This window comes from Anopheles gambiae, chromosome 3 (assembly GCF_943734735.2).
Source record: "Anopheles gambiae chromosome 3, idAnoGambNW_F1_1, whole genome shotgun sequence".
Taxonomy (NCBI): domain Eukaryota; kingdom Metazoa; phylum Arthropoda; class Insecta; order Diptera; family Culicidae; genus Anopheles; species Anopheles gambiae.
In genome coordinates this window covers 78,884,335-78,905,633 of record NC_064602.1, presented here as the reverse complement: position 1 = coordinate 78,905,633, position 21,299 = coordinate 78,884,335, and the positions used below count along the sequence as shown (strand labels likewise).

Genomic DNA, 21,299 nt, shown 5'->3' with positions numbered 1-21,299 from the left:
AGCTAATCATCTATGAACCATTAATGGCATCTGCCGGCAAATACATCAGCACTAACCAACATGGATTCATGCCTAAGAGATCAACTACGACAAATCTGATGCAATTCGTTAGCGGCTGTTATAAGTCCATTGATGATGGTATGCAGGTTGATGCCATTTACACGGACATTAAGGCGGCTTTTGACAGTGTGTCCCACAACATTCTTCTGGCAAAACTTGATAGACTTGGATTATCACCACCCCTGGTAAAGTGGATGAAATCGTATTTATGTGGTCGTTCATATGCAGTTAGAATGGGCTCCCACCAATCTAGATCTATCGGTGCCTCTTCCGGCGTACCCCAGGGCAGCAACCTGGGGCCTCTGTTGTTTCTGCTCTACATAAGCGACTTGTGCACGGCACTCCCGGATAACAGTTGCCTACTCTACGCAGATGATGCTAAAATCTATCGTGAAATCCGTGAGCCCGAGGACCATCTTCAACTTCAAGCCACTTTGACTGAATTTGTCTCCTGGTGCAAGCGTAATGCACTAAGCGTCTGTATCGATAAATGCGCCATAATCTCATTCAGCCGTTCAAGAGCTCCAGCACTGTTTAATTATACGCTTGATGGTCAGAACCTCGAAAGAGTGAACTGTGTAAAGGATCTAGGAGTCCTCCTAGATGCTAAACTCTCCTTCGAAGAACAGATAGACCAAGTAGTCGCTAGTGGCAATCGTCTACTTGGCTTGGTCATAAACATGACGCGCGAGCTTCGTGATCCTATGTGTTTCAAGACACTGTACTGCGCACTTATCAGACCACTGCTGGAATATGCTAGCATTGTTTGGTGGCCAGCATCTACTCGGGCACTTGCGCGGCTAGAGTCCATTCAACGGAAGGCAACGCGCTTCGCCCTCCGTGATTGGCCGCGTCGTCTCGACTACAGAACTAGGTGTCTGCTGCTTGGAATCCCGCCTCTCGCCGAACGTGTTGAGCACACCAGACTAGCATTTATCACGGGAATCTTAAACGGAACCATCGACTGTCCCGAGCTGCTTTCAAGGATTCACCTCTATGTTCCTGCCAGAATACTCCGTCGCCGACCAATGCTGGCAGTCGCTGAAACCCGAACAACATTTGGCTCTCGCAACCCCCTTCTTTGTATGTGCCGTCTATTAAATTCAGCTAACGATATTTATGAGCCTGGAATGACGATAACGGAACTGACTTCACTTTTAAGTGTTCGGAATGCGTTCAACAATAACAATATATAAATGTTCTGTTCGTTATCTAATGTAATGTATTGTAAACAAATTTTGACTCGAGAGGGCTTCATAGTCCATCGATTAATAAACTAAACTAAACTAAACTAAACTAAACTAGTTACAGGCTAGTGTTGGGTTTCATGAATCTTTCGTTGACATTCATTCATTGTGATTCGAATCTTCAATCGAATCTTTAAAGATTCATGAATCTCCAGAAAATTCTTGAAGTTCCAAGGATACATGAATCTCGAAAGATTTTTGGTGCTTGGTACTTGTCAAAAAGTCTCAAAAACCTTTATAGGCCTACATGACCACGTATATTGCTACGCCAAGAAGAAGAAGAATAATAAGAAGAAGCTCAAGCTCTACGAATATTTCGAAATATACGAATCTTTTGAGATTCATGAATCTTTCCAACCAAGATCCAGATTCATTGAATCATTTCAAAGATTCATTAAGATACATCACCGGTGTACAATGTTGTTGTAACAATTTTTTTCAAACTCATGAAAGGTAACTCATAAAATAACAGAAAGACCAGGGATTTAGGAAAATAATTTGCATCTGCCATTTGTTTTTAATGACAAAAGTGACAAATTATTACATTGTCGCCAGGTTTCGCCACCTTCGAAGAAAACAATCGATCAACATTACGATCTCTGGCTTTTTCCATTTCAACAAAGCAATCGTCTGCTCGCCAAGCTTACTACTCACGTGACGGAAATGCAGCGTCTACTGGGGCGTAACGCAGCGGAACGCACAGTCATATGTTACATAGGCGCATCGTCATACGAACCCTATCTTGATGATGGTAGTCGTTCAAATGATAAGTTCGCGATGATGCGCTATGTGCTGTGCCAACGGAGGGACAAACCACTTTAATTTTAATCACTACGGAAGTACAACTGAACCGTTGGGCATCCAAGACAATCGAGACTGGTGGTAGTGGTTTTTTCTAATACTGCTGTTAAATGAAAACTGTACGCTCTGCTTGCTTTTATGCGCACTGTGTGCTCAGAAGTTGATAGGAATTCATTGATTATAGGCTGCTCTCCCTTCGCTTCACGATAAACGATCGGAAAAATGCCATCATCAGCTAATAATTGTTCAGCCGTATTATGTTTCCACTGTCGACCCCCGCACGGGATGGTACATTTATTTCGCTCTGCAACGTGACCCTCCATCGGTGATGCGTATCGTTTGGCTCCTCCGTGGTGTGCTATTGCGACGGAATCGGAATCGCGGGAAAAAATGGTGTTACGCAACGCGCAGTCCGAACGCAATTATCCGGACTACAGTCTCTCCGAGAGCTCTGGAGAGGTGCACATTATTGGTTTGGGTTGAGGCCGGACGGTGAGCAATAAAGTCGTGCAAAAACATCGTCAAAATACGAGATTTCTAGCTGACGAAACATAAACCCCGAAAGCGGCACAACGATTCGGTTGCACAGTAGAGTAGTAACGCCGGTGGTAAAGAGACGAACCGTGAACCATTCCTCACTTTTTTCTGTTATTTTTTTTTTTTTGGACATTGTGATGATGGGTACCGACCGCGCAAAAAACACCCCAATTCTGCTATTCCTCCCCCGTGATAGCCGTTATTAATTTCGATTTCATGACGCTCACCACAATTTGATCGAATTTTTCTCTCTTGCTTTTTTGTGTTGAGTGAGAGACGACGATCTGTCACGTTTTTTGTCAAAATCGTCATGGACACCAGCGCTGTGGTGACCCTGAACCATCGATCGTCAGTCGGCGGTCGTCGGTCGTCGGGCCCGCTGATAGTTGAAGGTCAGAGGCGAATTAATTGAATAGATCTAATTTTGATTGAGCGATGTTTTCCGTTGGGGCAGGGTTACGTACGCGGTGGCTGCAATTAAGAAAAGAAACAAAATTGACGTTGATTTGCTATGTCCTTTTGCATCGAAAGGATGCACTTTTTAAAAAATTGATTAGATAAGCATTAAACTGCATTTTAAAAATATCTAAATTTATGCGGCACGAGTCCCACAGCAGGTAAACCCTGCACACGATGGCAGTTGTTTTCCTCTTCACGCTCTACCATTGAAGCGGCTACCGTTACAGGTTGTCAAATAAATCGCTTTTTTAGGGTGATGAGCGTTACACCGACCGACCGTCGGAAAAGCGTCTCGAGATGGAAATTATTAGTCTTTTTGTCGTTCTCGCTCTAGCTCTCTCGGGTGAGGCAATAAAACAGCGCGATTGATTGGAACAGCAATGGGCAAGAAGACGCTGTTCATAAATAGCGCGTTTTTAAGACAGAGTTGATGTGGAGGGTCGTGGGATTTTTGGGGGAAAAAAGCTGACTAGCAATCGTAATTGGTGGACGGGCGGGATGCTTTGCCTTGACACGCTTTCTGTGCCGGGAAGGGAAAATTAAGAGCTCCCAGTGCTGACTTGGCAGTGGACGATTAAATGTAATGATCTGTGATGTTGTAATAGTGTTTTGCTACAGATACAAATTGATCTTTGATTAATGTTTGTGTCGAGTTTGCACCTTCCGTGTGGGTTTGTTTTTGTTTACAGTATTTTCTAAGGATTCTTCGATGTTTCTGGTGTGGTGTTTGGGTTCTGATCATGATTTATAGTTAGTTTTTCACATATTTTTGAATCAGTCGTATGCTGTATTCATAGTTTCCCAATATTTGTGTCCTTCTTTCAAAAGTCCTGCATTATCGTTGTAATTTGCACAAAAGTAGTTTGTCTAAAAGACTTTATGTAAAGATAGCAATTTCAGCTGACAAGGAATTGGCGAAAATAAGAAAGTTTGAAAATGTAGATCATGCAAATGAAAGCCATGTATTAAAGCAATTTCTAACCATACCTGTACGTATGTCTATGATCATTATACAATAAAAAACCTACCTCTCTAAATGCCTATTTGCATGTAAACGAAATTATTGCAATCTTCAAATTATAGCACACGTTGCTAAAATAAATAAGTATACATTACTCCCCATAAATTATCCTCCATCAGTGGCTCAGCGTTGGCGGTCGGTGCATTAAATGAGGTTATGAAATAGAGCGAAATCACTTAGCACCTATGGATTATGCGGCGAACGACAATACACATACACTGCCGCCTGGCTTTCAATGGCCAAATAGTAGCAGCCATCAAGCCAGCCCGTTTTAGACGGCCTTCAATGATCAATGTGGCCTGTTTCCTGCCGCTTCCGTCATCGTGAAGCAGGTCAAGCAAACTCTAGCAGCAGCTAACAAGCAGTCCGATGGGAGTGATAGCTCAGCAAAAGCGCTTTCAGTTTCGATTGCGGAGCCTGTGCAGTTGCGACCTAGATCAGGCCTTTGAATGCAAAGTGTCTTGTGCCGAAATAGAAAAAGGAAAAACGAGAGCACCCAAACAAAAATACCATCACGCGGTGTTTGGGAATGATTAACATTCTTCCAGAGGGCACAAACCGGGTCCCCGTGCATAGTTCACCGTCCGCCTATTTTAGAGTGGATGATTACGCGATCACCTAAACTGTCCACCTTTCCTCCCAGTTAGGCTGTTTACTTCACTATTATTTGATCGGGGCGGTGCTGCCGCTGCTCGCTTCTCACACTCCGCTTTTTTCTTTTCTTTAAATAAATGTTGGACACTCCCGAAGCTTTTGTACAATGGCGGGGTTTCATTCGCGACGGGACGTTGCCACAGCGCAGCAGCTCATTAAGATTCGATGCAAAATCAGGGTGCCATAGTGTCTGTCCATCAAGGCGTCATTCCGATCTCTGATACGCGGCTGGAGTTGCAAGAGACTCGCTTGACCGTCGGACGGATGCAGAGCTGCGCGTTGACTGAGATGGACCAGTAACCGATTACGTTTGGACGACGAGGGTTTAGCGTGTGAGAAAGTAAAGCCGTCTCCAGAGATGGATTGCTTGCGGTATCATCTACTGGTGCGATAGATTTCAAGCAATAAGAAACTGTCCCGTAACACACTTCAACAAAGTCGTTTAGGCGAAAGAGTAGAAGTACGCCCTGAGGTCACCATCATGACAGTTTGGAGTGGTCAGTGACGCATGGAAAATGTTCTCTTTAAGTGCTGGACTGGCCGATGTGCACGCAATGTTGCAATCTGATTGCATTCTAGAGTAGTCTCTATATGATCGGTATCAGCTCTTGGGTAGCGGTGTCGGAAATGGGAGGTGCCGTGACCATATTGCTCACGACCTACAAGTCCAAGTGGTGTTGGGCATGATGGTTTGTCGAGCAGCGTGTGTTGGTCACGTTCCATACCACAATGTTGAGAATGGTTGTCCGCTACCGACTTGCGTGTGCTATGTTTGGAGCTTGGTGTACGATCTGGTCCAACTTGTGACAAATAGCTTCTGCTGAGTTGTATGTCTACATCTTTGGTAAGTGATCAGTGTGGTTCGATAGCAATTATACGATTATCATTTTTGAGTGCAACGAGTTCATGTTGCAAGCGTAATATGCTCCGGTGTTGGAAAAATATTAGCAAAAGGTCACCTATCGGTATGTAACATACGTGCCGGCGGATCTTGCATTCTTCGCAATCACTAGTCCGTTGAGAGGTTTATGAGAGTTTGATCACCGCGTACTATTGGCGGTGTCTATGGGAAAACTGACGTATGGTGGTTTTCCTAAACCTCAGACTCATTCACAAACAGGTTTTCTCTAATGCATGACAGGGATAGAGAGAGGGAGAGAGCTGCGTCAAGAGCAGTGCCAAGCTTGATTATGAGCGACGAAGGAAAACAAAAAAGCACCGAGGCACTATCATCATCCCGTATGCCGGGCAGCGCCTGGTAAGCCGACCATCATAGCGAAGAGGCCGGTTTATAACAGCGCAAGGTCATTGCCAGCTACCAGTCGGGGGTAGTTGCTGCTGCTGTTGTTTTGTGGTTATGGCCCGACGGTATTTTTCAGCAACCTTTCGTTTGCTTCGTTGAAAACGTGTTTTCATTTGCACGCTTGACACTTTTTACACAAACCACCACCACCGTGGGATGATTCTAGTTCCTCCGGAGGATTCTCTACGTCCAATTCTCTAGGTGGAGGTGACGCAACCGAAAACGAGTGCAGAGCAAAGGTTTTTATGATCGATCAGGAACTGTGAAGCATTTTATGATGTTGTTTGCTTGTTCCGTTTCGTTTTATGAAGTTCCTTTACACCGGTTTTTCAAATCTTCTGCTTGCCTTTTTTTTGCTTGCAAATAGTTCTGATTGTCGTTTGCCCGTGTTTTCTCCCGTAGTAAGCATCATGCTTCTCCGACATCTAGTCTCGGATGTTTTGTTTTCTGGTTGCTTGAATTTGATGGGAAATTGTAAACATCAGCTGCAAAAAAATCGAGGAAATCAGTTATAAAATCATCTCTAAATAAACGTATCACAGCCACACGTAAGGAGGTACCGCCTCGAGGTTAACAGCCAAAGGATATTTAAGCATCTTCTTTCGGCGTAGCCGAAAATTCTTCCCTCTACTGGGTATTATTTTGTGTGCGTCCAGTGGCATCTTTGCACCTTACACGGGAAGCAGAAAATCCATAAAATATTGACTAACTTATCGGTCGTCGTACCTTTCAATCAATCGCACCAGCGTGGATCCGGGAAACGATGAAGAAGTTAATGTGAGGTTCTTGTGTCTAACAAGTTTGACAACCAGTTTCTTTTTTTTGTTTTCGTCGAATTGGTTTATTCCCCATTTTGAGCGGTGAAATTATGTACCATGTTTATGTGTTGTTGCTGATAGCTTGTTTGTATTTTGGGCTCAGGAAAGAGAACAGTGTAATGATGATGTTGTTAAGTTATTAGTTTATTAACCTGGGGAATACACTATCATTATGTAAATTGTTCTGTACAATTATTACGAGTTCATTTATGGGTTTAAGCATATTTGTTGGGTATCGTTAACATTATATCTTGTTGTTTATTTCTTAGAGTCTAACATGGATCGGAAACTCTGTTTACATTGCAGGCATGACATCATGTATTCTTGAAGAAATTTGGAGCCTTGAAATGTCCACTTGTGTTATGCTGTTTGAATTTTTAATCAAGTGCCATTGGTATTAAGATATAAATCTTTAATCCTAGATAGAGTCTAATGAGACGTAAATCTTTGAATCAATGTATCTGAATAAAAGCCAGATTTTGAAACTCTATTCTTTATTGATCTCGCAGACAATTGGATCTCTTAATTATTGAATCTTTGAAGCTTTTCGAAGCAGCCGGTTCAAAAATCGAACTTATAAACTCCAATAAATATGCAGGGTCAAGCAGGATGTGGGTCTTAAGTTTGAGTATGTGTGAAAGCGGTCAGATAGGATTTGAATCCGAAGTATTCTTTAAGAACTAGTTGATCTTCAAGTATTACTTAATTATAAAGAGCTGTTAGCAGATCGGATTCTTATATCCGATATCCTGACTTATTAAGTGTATTACAAAGATTCATTTCAAGTCATGATTTTGAATTAGATTTATTCAATACCAGTCCTTTCAAACGCTCTAGCTACTTATTATTTTTTATTCAGTAGGGACGGCTTTGCCGTATTGCTAGCTACTTATTACTTTACAGGGACACATTTCTCCAAAGACTTTCTTGCCATCCAAACAGGTCCATAAATCATAAATCTGACAAATTTATTTTGGCAAATCTTAACATCACGCAACGGTATCGGGGTAAGCTTAAGCCACGATACGAAGCCACCGCACTGCTATGTTCTGCTACACAAACTCAACGACCTCTACGGGGGCTCCCTTCTCCCCGCAAAGTATCATGCACACCCCAAACGATTGCCACTTAGCACAATCTCCACCTATTTGCTTCGTTCCTCCTTCCCCAGAGTCAGCACGCAGTCATTAGGGAACGTACCGTTCAGTCTACGTGTGTTCGCTGGGCTGTGAAAGCTCTTTGAGAAGATCCATCCCACTTTGAAGCGCACGATCGTGACATAACGGAGGGGCTGGCAAAGAAAAATGATCGCAAAACACAACAAACACTTTAGGTACTGCGTACTCTTGGCAAAAGACCCGGGGGAAATCGAGGTCTTTCAGTTGGTGTGTGTTGGTCTTCGCGCATAGAACGACCTCTGCCGGCTGTGGAGTTCACTTTGCGATCGTTCGCGATCTACCCGGTCATTTCCCACTGGGTGTTTGGGAGTGGAATCGGTGAAGTCTATCCGGTACCTATCTGCCTAGTGAGTGCGTTTCCCATCGTTTGGGGATTTATGGGTCCCCAAGGGTTCAAAGTCTACCTTCAAACTTCAAACCTCCCCCTCCTGCCCGACACCTTTTTACCCCCTACGGGTGTTGTGAGTACGCTCCCATCGCACCTTTTTCTTTCGCCCGGGAGGGAAATTAATTTATCGATTCCCATTACCGCGCATGCCGCGGGAGTTATCTATTCCCGGCTTCCCACCGCATGATGCATCGCGTCGGAGATAGATGGATAGGTGGTTGCCCGGGCGGTGTATCAATAATTCTGCCCATTTCGTACCCACTTCCAACCGGCAGATAGTACTGGTGAGATATGCACCGGTGGGGCGCAAGAAACTTGATACTAAAACCTTTTGCTTCCTTTCCCTTCCTCCGTCTTGTCCTGCGAACCTGTGGCAGATCCGGAATGTGGGGAACTGCTGTGTTCTTGGGTCACAGACGCGTGCATGCGTATGTGTGTGTGTGTGGGATGTTGTTTCTTCCTCACAATTGGCGAACCTTTGCTTTCGACCAGGTGGGCGCACCAGGGGAACAGGTTTGTAGCTATATTTATACGTACGCAAGCATCGCTAGCTGCTGTGCAACCCTGGACACATAATCCTGGACGCCCGTAACCTAGAGGTTTCGTGACTGAACTTTTTGCCACATTCGGTTCAACCGTGGTACGGCTCAGTGCAATTTAAAATTTATTTTTGCATTCGCACTCGTCTCTACACGAGCCAAAATATTGCGTAGGATGCGCTCAGCAGAATGTACTCAGTGCAGTAAAAACAAATGATTGTTTTCCTCCAATATTGCTTCAAAATATGCTGTTTTTAAGTCCTGGATGGAATACTGGTTACTGACATCAATAATAATGTATTGGGATGTCAATGGGAAGGTTTCTACAACGCTACTTAACTGACAAGTCAACACTTTTGGGTCTTCCATCCGGCTTTTGCAGCATCCTTGCTGTCTTGAACCTTATGCAAATAATGTGCTTTTTCCCCCTCGCTGTCTATTTTTGTCCACTCCACGGATCTTGTTTTATTGCCCACTCTTTACTCACATTTTATTACCGCATTTAATTCATTTTTTTAATGATTCCCCTTTCGCGAATCAGGGCTCGTTGACATCAGCAACACCAACCCCCACAAGTATGCTATGGGGTGCTTCAATAAATTCAAATTTCAACCCAGACTTGCACGAGTGCACGATCTTTCAAGAAAAAAAGGCCTGTAAGTTCAGTGTTATCCTGCTGCAACGCCCTAGCGAATCGATTTGCGCCCACCTGAGGCAGAAATCACGAAACAGGAATAGCTGCTGCTCGACGTCGTCGTTCGAGAGCCCACTTGCCTCTCGCGGAGGGCTTCGAGAACTCTTGCATGCTCTTTTTTTTAATTCAGTTTCTTAACTTCTTAAAAGGTGTGCAGCTCGTCGAACTTCTTTCCATAATTGTGAAGCAAAAAGGTACACTTTTTTTCAGGTCTGCCTTTCTTGCATTACATTATGTGATTTTTGTTCTGATTACCCCCGAAACTCGCTCTCCCAATGCCTGTCGCCGCTGCTGCTGCTCCGGTCGCTAAGATGCTGCCAGTAAGGACGTTGGCTGAGTGAAAACAGGTTCCACGGTTATGAGCACACCGGGAGGGCTTGCGGGAGGATGCTGTCCAAACGGCGCAGAGAGTTGTGTTGCATGACGTTCACTTGCTCTTGCTTTTTTGTGCTCCTTTTTCTCCGTGCCGCTATTTTCGGAGTGTTCGGGATGACCGACGGAAGGGAAAAGTCGATCAGGAGGAGCACGGTGACAAACTTCTTGTGGTGGAATCGCTTTTATGGTCCGAGTCCGAGATCGTACACCGGACCTGGATGTGCTGTGATGGCGACGGCGCCCTCATCAGAGTGCCTACGTCGGGTATACTGCAGAGGATATGTAACATCCTTTGACGATGTGTGGTGTGTCCCGCTTCCTTGCCCCACCTCTGCTCGGGCAATCAGGATCAGTATTTTTATCTTCGGTCGTTTTCAAACTCATCTCATTCTGTTGCGTTGTTATCGGTTTTTTTTTCGTTTCTTGTCTTTCGTCTGCCACTCACGCTCTACCGAATATCCGAACGACCACAACAATCCTCCACACACGCTCAGCTTTGGACACTGATGCTCCGGCTATTCTTACTCGGTCCCGCTGACCACTCGCTGGGGGCAAGCTTTGGCAACAGGGAACAGGTTTTTCGTGGCGCTGGTTTTGGTAAATAATTTAATTGGAACATTTTTCAGGATCATTGACTTTCGTGGTTTCGAAAGAGAGCATCGGTCTTGTACGGCGGTTGCGGTGCTCTTGGCGGTTGGTTCATCGATGAATGTTTTGTTTTGATATTTGATCCACTGGTGGTACTATCGAACCCGGGTAATGGAGTGTAAATAACGTATCCATTTTATTTGTTTCCTGGATTACTTGATGTAATTCTTGGTACATTCTGGAAATTCTTCATTGTAGAATTGAATGTTGGAAAACTTAACAGTTCCCACTATGTTTGATATGGAGTTAGACATTATTATTTTTTTTTTTGCAAAAAGCACTATAGTTTCCGTACAATTTTCTAAATCTATTATGGCGTGGAACACAACTGCCAATTGAGTATGGGAAATACAATCAAGTTTATGTACGATTTGCTGAGATTTTAATTCACCCTTCATAATTTGAATAGGATCAGCAAGCATTGCAATTATTATTGATTTAAATTAATGTTTTGAGTTGTAAAATCATTGCCATGTTAAGCCCAACTTCTCAATTAGATGCAATTGTACTGCAAAGATTAACGACTTGCTGCTTTTAAATAAAATCATTAAATTTGTTGTGAGCATTAGTTTCTTAGTATCAACGCGAGGTATTACAATTCTTAATAAGAATCCTTAAAATAATTAATAAATATTTTCATATAAAAGCGCATTTTCATATAAAAGGGCAATCGTGGCATCAGTCGTGGAGTATGATGTCACCCTTAGAGTACGAAAATGAAAAAAAAAAATCCTCGAAGACACTACATACAAACAAAAACAAACCGCTGCACACACAGTGTCCCGGATGCATTTGTTTGTTTGGTTTGCGTTCGTTTCGATTGATCGCACCACTTCCCAGTCCCGTTAAACTGCCCGGCTACTCGGCCGGTGGACCCAGTGCCGCGGCGTCATTCACCCATATTTTACACACTGATTCCGATTCTGCAGTGGCGATTTTGTGCCAAAGTCCAGAAATTGCATCGCGTGCCGGAACCGTTTTTCGCAGCTTCCCCTTGAGCCAGCCTTAATGTATATCGCCCACGATATTATGCTACCGGTGGTCAAGCATGGGAAAAATGGGAAACTCCTCCCTCACACACACACACACACACACACACGGTTGTGTGCACAGTTTTCGCTTTGAAAGAGAAAAGCGGATTAATTCTTTGCCTTCCACTTTTTGCCGCCCTGCTTCAGCTTGGAATAGAGTTCCTGGTCGTACGTGATGGGGGGGTGTGCGCGCGAGTGTATTGTTTTCCATTGGAGCTGGACGTGCGAAAATGTAACCCATTAAAGGTGCATTTTGTTCGTGTCCCTCCAGTCGGCGGAAAAGCTAATCCCGCTGGTCCAGAGAAGTGGACTAGAATTTGCTTTTCTAATGCGTTTTAGCCAGCGTGCGGCTCTGCGTATTCTTCAACGTTTGGTTTGATGAAAGGAGGAACGCTCCGCGAGACCTGCCGTCGTTTGCGTTTTATGCTGCATCGCACGATTTATGCCGTTGTGCGGCGGTGGCGGCAGTCCAACAGCAGTGCTTTAATTAGTTAAAACTAAACAAAATAATTACTTATGCCATTTCGAGCTCTAATCCCAAACGGTACCCCACCTACCGTTGGTGAAGCTGAAACACAACGGTCAAACCGCGCCAAGCTTGCAACGCTGGCACGAAAAGAACGAACGGAAGAATGCAGCATTTTTCCCTCCCGCTTGTAGAGCCAATCTTACTCGCACAAAGTGCAAGTGCGTGTGTGAAGGCCGGAGAAATTAAAACAAAAAGTGATCGGACAGCAAACGGAACGGCACCGCACCGCCAGACGAGGTGGTGGAATGTTTTTGTGTGCGTGGTGATAACACCAGGCAGATTGCCGTTAAGATTTTTCTGGAGAAACTTCGCCATCGCCCACACTGGCCACTCTGTTCAGTGTACTATCGCATACGGTCGCAAAAGGGCTTGCGTGTGATTTTTCATTATCTTGGGCATAAGGGGTGGATTTTTACTATCCCCTATGGTCATTTAGTTTGCAACTGCTGGCACTGACCTATATAGCTCAAATAGGATATGCATCTCCCATGTTTGCTGCTAAGAGGTGAATGAGAGCTTAACTAATGTGTATGCGATGGCTCTAGTGAGACTAAATAAGTATCTGCTAATTAATAGTATTAAAAATCCCTATTTGTGTGTCTGTTTTCTAAATATTTTGTTTTTATATTTTCTTCACAGGTAAGCGACTATCATGTGAAGAGGACGGGTAGAATGATGATGATGATGATGACCCACCTCCGACCCCTAAAAAGGATTGAGATGTTCGAGGTATCTTAAGATAATTTGTTAAAGCTACAAATATTCAAACGAGTAGATGTTTGAGAGCTGAAGCTGATCAACACCAATCTACCAAATTCCGAACCCGGAGTCTACTGTACGCGCGCGTGTCTCAATTCAATGTAGTCTTATAGTTTGGCACTCTTGGAGCATTAGCTCCCCGTGTAGGGTAATTGTGAATGTCTACTTCTCTCACGAGTCTTTGCGTAAGATATGAATGTAGACGACTTTTTATTAGATTATCAATGAATATCATTGTCACTCTCTTCGCATTGTGATTGAGAATATACAGAGATTAGTGAGTAAATACCCAACAATATTTTGTCTTGTTTTTATCATACATAGTATTTCATTTTTCCAAAATGACGAATAATATGGTCACGATGCGGTAATCGTTTACATTTTAAATTGCTTCTTTCCTCCACGAGTCTCCATCAGAATTGACCTAAGAAGTGTCCTGCAAGCTATCCAAAGCCTGCAATTGTCATTACAGAATCTCTTTTCAACTGTCTCTCGTCCCATTATCTGTAGAGAACCGATCCGAGCAATTTAAAATGATTGTTTATCACTTACACATTAAACTCCAATTGTTGCTGTTGCTAACATGCAGCCCTCTGTACATGCTCCATGCGAGCTGCTCCCCTTTGGAGAATGCAAACGATACCGATATTAGCTTTGTTTGATACTATCAGCAAAGAATACCTCTCGCGACAAAGGGGGGGTATTCCGGGCGACGACCACTGGACCTGGAGCACGATTTTGAAATTTATCTCAGCAAATTATGGGTTGGTGCAATTGTTGTGTAGCTCCACTTCAGCCCTCCCAGTGTTGTACAAAAAACGCTTCTTGACCGAACGACCGCGAACGCGTGGAGGTCTCGATCGAGGGAGAATAGTTTTCTCCCCATTCGTCGATAAAGAAATCCCGCGCCAACCAAAAACCAACAATTGGTCTTATCTGCTGCTCGGTGGTAGTAGTGTTAGTAGTAGTAGTGCTGTGTCCGCTGTGCCAACCGATCTCCCCAACTTCTTCTCGGGAAATCGTGCCGCTCCGAATATTTTATGGTCCTTCTAGCGATGGGTAGCGGCGCCCTTCGCTCTTACCGTGCTTGTTTCTTACACTTTCTTTTTTTATGGTTATCGTAGATTGCAACCGGGTCCAAATTTCTCCCCGAGTCCTGTTATTTTTTGGTTGGCGGATGAGATTTTCGATCGTCAGAATTGGACGGTGCAGCGGGTAGCGCATAAACACACACATCAAGGAAACAGATAAAGTGCAATCGAATAAAGTGCAACGGTGTCATGTTCCGTGTGAGTCGTGTCGTTGTTCGCTTGCTCGCTGACACAGCGGAATGATAATCACATCCCATCAGGACGTCCTGGGGACTCTAAAGGAGGAGGGCAGAAAACAATAGCGAATGTAAGGTTCTTAAATTTTCATCCGAGAAGTTCTCCGTCATGTTTGTGCGGCCCCGAGAGTATGGGACCATTATGAAGAAGATGCTCTGAATTTCCGAATCGCACAACGTTATGACACCACACAAACACACAGCGTACGTGACACGGACGGACGGGCAAGTCACAGTTGCCATTTGGCAAATTCTTGGTGCATCGTAAAGCGAGAAAGTCATAAAAGTGTGCTTGTTTTGATACCTTTGGGTTAGTTCCTTTTGTTGGAAGTTTGAATTGCTACGTTTTGTTACCTATACCCCGGTACGTGTGTGTGTTTTGCTCGAGTCACTTACTGCTGATTGTGTGATGCAATTATTATGCAATTTTATAATAGCCGACCCTCACTGCTGTTCTTTTCCCTTTTGTGAAGCATTGCTTTTTTTTGTTGGAAGAACCTTAAACTACGTCCAAAAGAATATACGGTACGGTTTATGGCCTCCAAAGCACAAACAAATCGCCGTCTAGCGTGCTCGTGTTCTTAAAAAGGTGGCGCGCGTGTCGTCATTAATTTATAGCCCAATCGTGACCACAAGTACTACGTGATGATGGTGCAACTCACTCACACTCAATAGTGCCCCCAAAAGCATCGAATTTTCATTTCTGTAGCCAAACCGTTTTGTTGCTGTTGATTTTAGCGTCAAGTGTGATGGTTCAGTTTTCAGGGTCTGTTCATTCCTGGTTCATCAGAACATCACACAAAAAAACAAAACTACTGAAATATATCCTCACTCGCGGTCGGCGGGTTCGCTTCCATTCCATTCTTTCGGCTGGGCGGGCAAGATTGGACGGACACGGAAAGAAGGATGCGCGCAGCGGAAGAAAACGAAACCAGTTTTCATTCGCGTCCACAGCATAAAGGTTGCTATTTATTCCAAATTCAACGCCCCAGCGTGATCGGTTTATTGAAATGCTCCGCGGGGACGCGCCAAGATCGCGTCGGTGTCGTCGTCTTCGCCGTCGCTTGTTATATTGAGCGCAACGAGCGGAGATGCTGCGGCATGAGATGAGAATGAGCTCAGTATTGCTCACTACAGCATCCGATCGTGAACCTGGCTCTCTCTCTATCTCTCTCGCTTGTTTTTGAGGGCGTTTTTGAGCGAGAGAAAAGCTTCGCATGATCTTCACTCTCTCATTGAATTTTATAGATGTTCTGGAGCTATACTTTTCACATAAACGATCGCTCTGCTGCTGTTCACATTCAAGCATTCAGTTCCCTTCATTACGAGAAGAGAAATTATGTTTTTTTTCTATGCTTCATTTGCTTGCCTTGCCGCGAGCTCAGTTTCAATCTCTCGTACCCCGATCGTAACGCTCACTCGCTCATTTCTCACTAAGCTTTGCTCACTTAACTTAGCCAACTCGCTCTCTCTCTCGCTCCGTCTCTCTCGCAACTCACTATGGGGCGAAGAAAAGCTTTCGAGCGTGCGGGAGAGATCGCGCGCACAGCGACCCAGGCGCGTTTATTGCCCGTCCTCGACACTAACGCACAGTTAACTGCCGTCTTCCGTTTGGACCGGTTCGCGGGTACGTTCGTCGCTTAATCGCGCACCGCAGGGTATCATCCCTACTAGTTAATGGGTGCCCTTGGTGTCGTTGTTTAGTTGTGTGTTATTTATTTTTTGTGTTTCCTTTTTTTTGCTCAAATTGCATAAGTGGCACAACAAGGTGTGTGTTGAGCACAGCAAAACAACCGTGTGTGTGGTAAATTTGGTGCTAAATTTTGTGCGGCAAATGAGTTGATTTTCAAATAACATACCGAGCGGGTGTTTGACAAGTGTGGCGGTAATAACATCGTTCGTGTGAATAAAAAGTGCTGTGCGATTGGAATTATTGAAGCTTCAAGCTAATAATACATACACACAAAAAAAAAAGAAAATTTATACAGTGAAGTTTGTTGCAGTTGTTGTGTAGAGCTCATCCAATTGTGGCCAGAGAAAAACCAACCGTGTACTCCTTTTCCATACAGCGTCCATTTGTCCCAGTGATGTAAGTTTGTGCCCTCAACATTCTCAGCAGCTCTGCAAAGCCAACGATTTACGGCGACCACCGAAACACGAGTAACTTAAAACACAAGCAAACCAAAGCAACAAAAAAACACACACGACGACGACGAAAAATATCGGCAACCAGGATGCAAAAAAAAAAAAGAGTTGCAACTTAAACACAGCTGTCGCGAAGCATGTAACCCCGTGTGACGTGTGCAGAAAGGAACAGTTTCATCGATCTCTCCTCTATCCCTCTCTCTACCCCCGAATACTTCCCCATGTGCAAGTAATCCCGCAAAACTTCTTCGCCTTCATTCGCCAGCGCGCGATGCCTTTTATTTCGGTGCCACTCGCGGAAAGGTGCGGCCAGTGTTTATAATGCGCGATATTTGGTGGCTGCGCGGCAAACGTGACGTTCGCGCCGCCGGGGTGCACTTTCGTATTTGCCGCCGACACTGCTACAAACACACACACACACACGCCTTCTCTCAGAAGAAGTGGTGCATCGTAAAAAAGGGAGACCTGATCTCTGCCTCGCTTGAAGTAACCCTCCTTTCTGGCGCAGAGGCTTGGGGCTTGTTTTGGGTAGGCGACGAGAGCCATCCTTCCTCGCATTGCTCGCTGTTGCGATTTCGATTGGGCCCAGGCGAAATGTGCCAGCTACTTGGGGAAGATTTGCGGGTGTATGCGTTCTTCTTGTGTCCCCATTGCCCCGGTACGTCTTGGACAGCCTTCCGAGGCCGCCGCCGTCGGGATTATGTGGAATGACGCCCGCCCATCAGATTAACATTTGAACCGATTGCAAGAGATGGTTGGTGTGTTGGCAAAGACTGAGGGAGAGCACCAGCACTAACTCCTCTCGCTGGCAGCATCCGTTGGATAGTGCGAGAAGTCCGCAGCCATTGCCGGACGACCCCAAAATCGTTTTGCGCTTTCTCAGCCATATGCTACAAAACTGGTGTCTTGCGGCCCAAGGGGGGGGGTGGGGAGGAACCGAGAGATTCGATTTATTTTTATAGCCCTCCCAATGTTCTTCTTGGGGGTTTTTGATTTTTGTTGTGCTGTTAAGCATCTAGTGAGCTACCATCCTGTCTTCATTTTTGGTTTTTTCATCTCCTGTGTGATGTCTATGAAGATGTTGGGCTGTGTTGTGTGTACCCACTGCAGACGTGGATGAGATCGCAGAACACAACAACAAAAAAAAAGGAGACGATCATTATCAGGCAGCCCTCCAAGCGTTGTTTTGGGGCGTCGCCACTAATGGTGAGGTTGCTGTTTTTCTCTTGCCGTTGCGCGACGCTCGACGATGTTTTGAACCGGTTTCTATGTTGCTGAAAGAAAATGATCCACCGTGAAGTATGATGATTAGGATTTTTGTATTTATGTGTTAGTTTTGAGGGCCATACTTTGAAGCAAGTTATGTTGGTTAAGAAGTTCTAGACGTAGAGTTCCTAGCAGTCAGTGGAGGATCTAATAGAACGAGACTAATAATTTAGACTTCAGTTTTACGTCATAGCCCTCCTCTATCGCTTAGTGCAGCTGGTTCCATCTGTCATCGGACGTGCATTCGGAAACGTATTAATTTCCCTGACAAATTTAGCTCGAAGGACAGTCGCGCTCCCATATTTGGATCACTCCGATTCAAACGTTTCTCCAACGTACTGCTATTTCAACGGTGCCGGCCACAATAGGAATACGCGATACCGTGCTCGCCGTTAGCAATAGAAACGCGTTCGTGCGTTCATGCCCGCTTATGCCAAAATTAAATCCATTAGAAAAATCAACCGTCCCGCGCTTCTCACCCGCGCACACGGGCACGTCGATTTGCCGCTCAAACAAACGATCATTAGACACAAAACCGAAACCGACGATAGGTTCTAGTCATGCACGAACCTCAATCAAGCTCTCGATCTCTGTTGGTATGTCTTTCTCGACGAGACACACAGCTATCCGAGGTCTGTTGCCTCCGTGTTGCTCAATCTCTGTGCTCTTCGATCTTTTCGGCTCTTCAAACAATGTCGGTTGTTGTTGTTGTTTCTGGCCCATTTGGAGTCGAGTTTCAGTAGAATGAGAGATGTGATGGAGTGTGAGATCTGTGTGTTCTGCTACGGAAAGTAGTTTTGCTGTTTTTGCTTCTTATTAAAGCGATATCCATGTAATGATACATCTGGAACCGTTTTATGGTTTGCATTCTAAAGCGCTTTAATAGATCCCGCGTCCATACCCTGGTTTTAGTTCAGTTCGTCGCTTGGCACAACAGTAAATTGGTTTCACTTTTTGTAACGTGTTTGTATGACGATGTCTTTGGTTGTCCGACAAACAACACACACACACACAATGCAACCACACAATGCGCCTCCAGAGTAGCACCGTACTGCGATGTCAGCTTTATTTTGTTTTCCAATGTGTCGTTTTGGACAGAACTGGCCACTTACCAGACACAGGGCAACGTCGTAAGTTGATGTACCAGTTGGTTACGTTCAATCGGAGTACACAAGAACACACGATGTGTGTGTGGGAGTTTGATTTATTTGCTGTTGAACGTTACACTCTAAACTCTCTGAAGTAGTGTCGGGAGAATAGAAGGACATGCGGATGACTTCTGTGTACAGTGGTACAACAAATGTTTGGGTGGTAAAATACACTTCGGCTGACAATTGGAGTGCGATGAGAAATTCTCATTGAGTTCTTTGATGTTTTACTGGTCGGGATGTACAGCAAAGGACCAAATAAACTTGTTTGAAGATGGATTCTACTGCTCCAATGAAGAAGAAGACCGAATCTAAACTTTCTCTGCTACATTAGCACATCCAAAAGATCTGTCAGACACATCGTCTTGTGTCGTCCAAGATCCTAGACAAGTTTTTCTAGCCAACCAAATTCCTCCAAAACCTTCGTCACCTTCTTCTGATGTGATAATAGGCACACGATGGCCTCGATTTAATTCTCCGAAGCTAACGCGCAACCTGATGCGCTGGTGGTGTCGCGCTCCATCTCCCGTTGGAGACATTCGGCAGTAGATCTACACCGCTACGAACGTTGTCATGCCGATTTTACCGTTGCGTTTGATTTCTTTTCTTTTTGCCTACACCAGCGATACTGAAAGCTCACACATTTGATAGCGCACACATCTGTATCGTGGCCCAATCGCGTTTTTTGTTTGTTTGTTTGATATCGTTCTGGAAGGAATGTTGCTGCTTCATCCCTCAAACTAGTTTAGTGATTTGGGGTTTGCCGTAAGGTGATGAACCATTTTTTTCACTTCTACTAATAATATTAATCTCTCACTCACACATATTCCTACATCTGTTGTCTTCAATGGCAGAGATTCTTCTTTATTATTCTGCCGGTGTTGGAACCGTACAAAAAGACCGATGCTAGCGCGATGTAAACGCCACGATAACGGGCGATGAAAAGAGCGATTGGTGGGGAAACAATTGTGTTTATGCCCTTGCCGCTAAACCCCAAAACCTGTGGTTCCAGTGCCGTAGAAGGTGAATGAGAAAAGGGAATCCAGGGGAAAAAAACAAGAAGATGCTGATTATTTCACCCTTCCTTCTGCTTTGTTGGTGATGGATCGCGTCTGTTTGACGGGCAAACTAGCTTGAAGCGGACAGCGTAACCGAAGATAGTTCATCTTTGTTTGTCAACGGGCGTGTGCTCCTTTCAGCCGTAGCGCGGGCTAATCAGCTTACGTCTCGAAATATTATCTCAGACGAGATTCTGAAGGGAATGTTGTTGGCAAATAAAGCACCACGGGTTGTACATTCTAAGCAGGTGTTCGTTGAAAATCTGATTTTAGCTTGTGAAAGGTACAAGGTTTTTGTATAAAAATTCTAAACAATACTTTTTATGAAACTTTTGTCGTTAATTGTACTTGATAGTTGAAAACAAAATCAACTGCGTAAAAAATAAAATAAAATTACTTCTAAGTATTCAAATGCATGGCGCACTCTTCTACTCGAATTAGCCAAACCCATGTACGGTTTGACCTCCAATTCTGATACCATTTCCGGTCGGCGATGGTCGATGAATAGCGATCAAAATAATAATAACGGACAGAAGGGGAACAACGGGCACACACATTAACTCAACAACAACAAAAAGTCGTGGGTGAGTGGTGCATTACGATCGACGATTGCGTTCCGGCATTTAACTGTCATTAAAAGGTCTGACCAACCGCTCCAAATGTGCCCAATGACCAACGAGTACAATTTGCCCCGATAACAACAAAGGAGCGCAGAACCAATGAAACCATTTGCCTGGGCCAACCTGTGCAACATATTCAACATTCAGTGCGGCCTCCTTTCCACGTGCGATAAATTTGTCACCAAAGGGGAGGGGAACAAAACATATTCATTCGAATCCCGAGGAAAGCTATGCTCTAGCGTATTCTAGGTTGCGTTTTGTTCACACACAGTCACACAATTCGCCGCAGCACGCGCGATAATCGCGACAAATATCATCACGTTTTTCTATTTTTATTGTTATTTCCAGTTGCGCCGGCCGATCGTCGTGCCGGTGCACGCTTTCCGCACAATAGAAGAATGTGTGCTGCATGTGTGGGGGTTGGTGCAGCAGGGCTGGGGAAATAAAATATGAACGAGCATCCATGCGGAGACACGGGTGCGCGCACGATCGTGATTGTGATGCGATCGGTCGTCAGAAGGGTTTGAAATTCATTGTATGACCACGTGGTGATTGTTTTCCAGCAGACAACAGCGGGCAAACAACAGGCGTATAGTACTTGAAGGAAAAAAAAAAAAGGTTCAATCCCAGCTCAACGTCACCCACACGCGCGTGAACATAAGGGAGTAGGCACATCAATTAGACACGACGGTCC

At 44.6% G+C, this 21,299-nt stretch overlaps 1 protein-coding gene across 6 annotated transcripts in view; it reads left to right on the top strand.

Moving 5' to 3' along the window:
- The window catches only part of LOC1270605 (disco-interacting protein 2), a 199,555-nt gene that overhangs the window by 123,807 nt on the left and 54,449 nt on the right, over window positions 1-21,299 (top strand). The gene's annotated exons all lie outside the window — the stretch shown is intronic.